Source organism: Arachis stenosperma, chromosome 8 (assembly GCF_014773155.1).
Source record: "Arachis stenosperma cultivar V10309 chromosome 8, arast.V10309.gnm1.PFL2, whole genome shotgun sequence".
Lineage (NCBI taxonomy): Eukaryota > Viridiplantae > Streptophyta > Magnoliopsida > Fabales > Fabaceae > Arachis > Arachis stenosperma.
Genome location: NC_080384.1, coordinates 6775396 through 6782287, shown reverse-complemented (window position 1 = coordinate 6782287; position 6892 = coordinate 6775396).

The following is a 6892-nucleotide window of genomic DNA, read 5'->3' as shown; positions in this document are numbered from 1 at the left end:
TACGGTCTTGGTACAATGATGCGTGAGTATCTTTCCTATCTTTTCCTAGTGAATTTGCATCTAATTTATTGAGTTTAATAGAGAATTAATTATCTTTTAGCCAATATGGATGCTACTTTGAGTCTTTTACAATTTTGTTTATTTTAGGTAGCATTCGGCTGGATTTGATGGAGTTTCTGCAGCACAAGAACAAAAAGAGATGGCAGCGAGGAGCGACGCGTACGCGTGACTGACGCGTGCGCGTGATTTGGAGCTTTCCACGGCGATGCGTACGCGTGACTGACGCGTACGCGTGATTTGAAGAAATTAACAGCAAAGTGTCCACGTGACTCGCGAAAAAGGCTATTGACGCATACACGTGACTGATGCGTACGCGTGACATGCGCCACGTGCAGAAAACACAGAAACCGCTGGGGGTGATTTCTGGGCCCCATTTTAGCACCCAAGTTAGGCGCGGATCCAGTGAAGCCAAGTGGTCCCCACGTTACAAGACGCGGAGTAGTTAGTTAATTCTGATTTAAATTCAAATTTGATTTTAAAATAGGAAAAGATATTATCTTAATTTTAGATATTAGATTTTAAATTAATTAGGATTAGTTATAAAAAGGGGAGACTTCTCTTCTATCGAGGAGGTTCCATTAGGGAAATTCTATTAGGAAATTCTATACAAATTTACATTCCATGAGCAACTAACCCTCCACTGTTAAGGTTAGGAGCTCTGACGTTAGGATTTTTGCTATTAAAGAATTTTATAAAAATATAGTCGCGTTGTGAGTATAGATTCTAAACCAACAGAAAATCCCTTTGTCCAAACGTTTGGTTGTCACAAGTAACAAACCCAATAAAATTTATAACCGAAGTATTCAAACCTCGGGTCGTCTTCTCAAGGAATTGCAGGGAAGTATGAATTATTATTGGTTATGCAAAATAGTATTTTTGGGTTTGAAAAGGTTTTTGAATAAGAGAAATAAATTGCAGAAATTAATAAATTAATAACTAGTACAACTCTTGGCAAGGTATAAAAACTAAAAGTCCTATCTCAGTTATCCTTATCAATTGTGATGAGAATTGAATTTTTCTCCCACTAAGTTAACCTCTAACTATGAAGGTAAGTCAAGTGGATGGAATAAGTTTGGTTCCTCAACTCCTAGTCTTTCCTTAGAAAAGGCTAGAGTTATTGGAACTCGAATTAATTCTTGAAGAATTCCAATTTTCAATCAACAATGAGTTTGACAACTCAAGAGTTACCAATTAATCAATTAAAGCCAAGAATATAAAAAGCTAAATTGAAATCATAAATATCTGGAGTACCTCAAATTGAATGGAGATGTCAATTCTAACATGGAAAAGTTCATAAGCCAATTGGGCAACATAAATCAGATACAAATAAAAGCATCAGAGTAAATAAAAGTAGAAGAGAAACATAAATTATTGAACCTGGTATGAAGAAACAATCCTAATCCTAATAGAAATCCTAATCCTAAATCCTAGAGAGGAGAGAACCTCTCTCTCTAAAAACTACATCTAAAGCCTAAAATTGTGAGTAATGATTGAATGATTTGATTCTGCTCCACTCTCAGCCTCTAATATGTGTTTTATGGGCCGAGAACTAGGTCAAAAACAGCCCAGAAGTCACTCCCAGCGCTTTCTGGTCCGTACAGGTCGCGGCAAAGTGACGCTGAGGCGTCGTCCACGCGTTTGCGTGGAATGAGATTCGCAGATGCGACGCGTTCGCGTGAAGAGCGCATTCGCGTCATCTATTTGTACGGCCACTATGACAAATTATATATCAAATCGAAGCCCCGGACGTTAGCTTTCCAACGCAACTAGAACCATCTCATTTGGACCTTTGTAGCTCAAGTTATGACCATTTGAGTGTGAAGAGGTCAGGCTGGACAGCTTAGCAATTTCTTCAACTTCTTGTATTCCTTCCACTTTTGCATGCTTCCTTTTAATCCTCTAAGCCATTCTTGTCCTGTAATCCATGAAATCACTTAACACACATATCAAGGCATCGAATAATAATAAGATAGAATTTAAATAAAAGAAAATAAAAGCCAAAGAAGCATATTTTTAGTCATAGCACAAAATCAGGAAGGAGAATGTAAAACCATGCAAATCATATGAATAAGTGTGTAAAGAGTTGATAAAAACCACTCAATTGAGCACAAGATAAACCATAAAATAGTGGTTTATCAACCTCCCCACACTTAAATATTAGCATGTCCTCATGCTATGCTCAAGAGAAGCTATAAAGGAGTGAAGAGAAATGATAGAGAGTATGCAATGCAACCTATCTATGCGGATGCAACTACATGCAAAATGTTACTACCTACTTGGTTAAAAGTAAACAAGTTTTTCAAGACAAATATGAATCAAATTCCACTAATTCAAATTACACAATAAAAGACAACTAAACTTGTAAGAAGATAGCTCATGAAAGTAGGGAACATAGAATCAAGCACTGAACCCTCACTGGTAGTGTATATCACTCTAATCTCTTAAGTGTCTAGGGTCAATCACTCTATTCTTTCCTAATCATGCTTTCTAAACTTTGTCATTCATCTAACCAATCAACAAATATTTAGTATACCCATGCACACATCATGAGGTCTTTTCAAGGTTGTAATGGGGCCAAGGCAAGGGTGAGGATATATGTATGGCTAAGTGAGCTATAAATTGAATCTTTGAGTAACCTGAGCTATCACCTAACATACATACATTCTATATAATTTCTAAAATCATGCCTAGCTACCCATAATTTCCACTTTTATATCACATACTCATGTGTCAACTTTTCTTTTGATTTGTGTCACATATGCATTGATCTTTTATTAACTTAACATTGGGGTAATTTTGTCCCTTTATTTATTTATTTATATTATATTTTCTTTTCTTTTCTTTTTTTTCTTTTTTTTTCTTTATAGAGACATAAAAACTAAAATAACATATCAATGCATATGGAATTTTTTTAATTTTCTGTTTTACATGAGTAGATACCCAAATTTCCCAATATTCAGAATTAGAAACATGATACATTCCCTTATTAACCCATGTTCCCACAGTTTTCTCACACTTAGTTGATGCACAACCTTGATGAGCGGATAATTTATACGCTTTTTGGCATTATTTTTAGGTAGTTTTTAGCATGATCTAGTTACTTTTAGGGATGTTTTCATTAATTTTTATGCTAAATTCACATTTCTGGACTTTACTATGAGCTTGTGTATTTTTCTGTGATTTCAGGTAATTTCTGGCTGAAATTGAGGGACTTGAGCAAAACTTTGATAAGGAGGCTGACAAAGGACTGCTGATGCTGTTGGAATCTGACCTCCCTGCACTCGAAATAGATTTTCTGGAGTTACAAAACTCCAAATGGCGCGCTCTCAACGGCGTTGGAAAGTAGACATCTAGAGCTTTCCAGCAATATAAAATAGTTCATACTTTATTCGGGATTAGACGACGTAAACTGGCGCTCAACGCCAGTTCTATGTTGCTGTCTGGAGTCAAACGTCAGAAACATGTCACAAACCGGAGTTGAACGCCCAAAACACGTTACAACTTGGCGTTCAACTCCAAGAGAAGTCTCAGCTCGTGGATAGATCAAGCTCAGCCCAAACATACACCAAGTGGGCCCCAGAAGTGAATTTATGCATCAATTACTTATCTTTGTAAACCCTAGTAGCTAGTTTAGTATAAATAGAACTTTTTACTAGTTTATTAGAGGTCTTTTGATCATTCGGTCTTGTGACCACATGGGAGCTGGCCATTCGGCCATGTCTGAACCTTTCACTTATGTATTTTCAACGGTGGAGTTTCTACACACCATAGATTAAGGGTGTGGAGCTCTGCTGTACCTCAAGTTTCAATGCAATTACTATTATTTTCTATCCAATTCGATTTATTCCTGTTCTAAGATATTCGTTGCACTTCAACTTGATGAATGTGATGATCCGTGACACTCATCATCATTCTCACCTATGAACGCGCGTGACTGACAACCACTTCCGTTCTACCTTAGGCCGGGCGCATATCTCTTGGATTCCATAATCAGAATCTTCGTGGTATAAGCTAGAATTGATGGCGGCATTCATGGAAATCCGGAAAGTCTAACCTTGTCTGTGGTATTCCGAGTAGGATTCCGGGATTGAATGACTGTGACGAGCTTCAAACTCCTGAAGGCTGGGCGTTAGTGACAGACGCAAAAGAATCACTGGATTCTACTCCAACCTGATTGAGAACCGACAGATGATTAGCCGTGCTGTGACAGAGCATTTGGACCATTTTCACTGAGAGGATGGGATGTAGCCATTGACAACGGTGATGCCCTACATACAGCTTGCCATAGAAGAGAGTGATAAAATTGGATAAAAGCAGTAGGAAAGCAGAGATTCAACAGGGACAAGCATCTCCATACGCTTGTCTGAAATTCCTACCATTAATTTACATAAGTATTTCTATCCTTTATTATCTAAGCAAGTATCTCTTTATATTTCCCATAATCAATTATTATCTGCCTGACCGAGATTTATAAGATGACCATAGCTTGCTTCATACCAACAATCTCTGTGGGATCGACCCTTACTCACGTAAGGTATTACTTGAACGACCCAGTACACTTGCTGGTTAGTTGTGCGGAGTTGTGATAAAGTGTGATTCACGTTTGAGAGCACCAAGTCTTTGGAGCCATTATTGATGATCACAATTTCGTCCACCAAACCTCTATCTTAAGCTAACCAAAGATTCAATTGGGATATTTAATTTGTTTTTCTGCTTAAGGCTAGTGATGTGGTTATAGAACAGAAGGGGATTAAAAAGCTCAAAGTGGCTAATAAGGGTGACATAAAAGGGTAGGCTTATTTGGGATAAGTGAGCAAAAACAAGTAATGACCTCAATCATATGCAAGTATGTAAATACACTAAATATTGAACATATAGATTGGAATAAAATAAAGATTAGAATCATAGAGAAGAAAACACACAAGAATAAAAATTTATGGTTAAATAATGTAACCATATAAATAAGCTCAAACCTCACAGGTTGTGTGTTCTTTGGCTCAAAAACCATGTTCCAAATACAACTTCAAACAAATTTAACACATAGAAAATTTTGAATTTTTTTTAATTTAAATTAGTGAAAATTTTCAAAAATAGGGTCTTTAAAAGAAACTTATTATTTTTCAACCAAGGAGTACTTAAATGTAAACAATCAACTACACATGCAATCTATTATGCAATGCAACAATGAACAAACAAAGAAAATAGAATATTGGTGTTGAGAAGAGAATAACTAACCCATGGAGATTGGTATTGACCTCTCCACACTTAAAGATTGCACCGTCCTCGGTGCATGCTAAGATGTGCAGGTGGACGGGCTGTTCCAACTGGCGCTTTTCTCCAAGGTTTGTGCAGATGGACTTGTTTGTCGCCCCATATAGAAGTTCTTTTCCTTTCCTTATTCGGTGGCCATCCTGAAAGAAGAGAAAAAAGAAGAAAAAGTAACCCATAAATAAAAATAAGAAAATAACAAAAAGTCTGGGTAGGTTAATGCCAAATAATGAGGGTCCCAATTACATGGTAGCTACAACATGCAAATGAGAAAATAATAGAAGCACATGGTATACCAGTGGTGCAAAAGTTGCAACAAAGGGGAAGAGAGTGCAAGACAATATAAATTCATATCAATGCAAAATTAATACAAATATCATAAAGGATTAGCATTGACTTAAAAAATATTACCCAATAGCGTAAAACAAGTCACTGAGCACCAAAATAATACCAGAAAAGATACAACAGTTGAATAAGAGCATTTAACACCAATGGAAATAAGGAAAATAAATGAGAGTGAAGAAGGATGAGAAGTTAAAGGGATGAAGAAAGAGAAAGGAAGAAGGGAGGAAGAAAGAAATAAGAAGGGAAAGAAAAGATTTAGATATGGGGAAGAAAAAGATAAGATATTTGGCTGATTTGGATAAGCTGTGCGGCGCTTGTGACGCGAGCGCATGGGGCACGCGTTCGCGTGGGGTGTGATAAATTCAAGTGATGCGGACGCGTGGGGCACGCGGATGCGTGACTCGATTTGTGCTAGTGGCGCGAGAGTAGCCTCGCGGTCGCTCAACTCTCTGTTTGAAATTCATATTGCCAAACCTTTGGGTGACGCGGTCGCGTGGTTGACGCAATCGCGTGGATGGCCTAAATTTGAAAACGGCGCGGACGCGTGGGCACGCGTACGCGTGGGGCACGCGTACGCGTGGGGCACGCGTACGCGTGGGGCACGCGTACGCGTGGCAGGGCTTGTGCTTCTAGCACGAGTCCAGCCCAATTCTAGCTCAACTTTCGGCCATACACCCTTTTTACGTCGACTTCAGGGCACGCGTTCGCGTGGGTGACGCGGATGCGTGTGAGGCATTTTTCCCACATGACGCGGACTCGTCAGCGACGCGGTCGCGTAGACCAATTTGTGCCAAAGGCACGCCTCCAGCCACGCTTTTACGTGACTCTCTGTTTAATTTTCTTTTCTTCCCAACGCATATATGACGCGGACGCGTCGACGATGCTGTCGCGTCGTGTGCGTGAATTTTTTTTAATGTAGTATGCAGAATGCAATGCTTAATATGAATACTATGCATGATTCCAGGTTCAATCAAAACTCAAAAATAGACTAAAATTAAAACAGAAAAAAGAACGATTATACCATGGTGGGTTGTCTCCCACCTAGCACTTTTAGTTAAAGTCCTTAAGTTGGACATTTGATGAGCTTTCTGTTATGGTGGCTTGTTCTTGAATTCGTCCAGAAATCTCCACTAGTGTTTGGAATGCCAGCATCCTCCGGGGTCCCAAACAAAGTACGTAAAGTCCTTGTGTGAGTTCAAACAGGCTTGCAGGCTCCCGG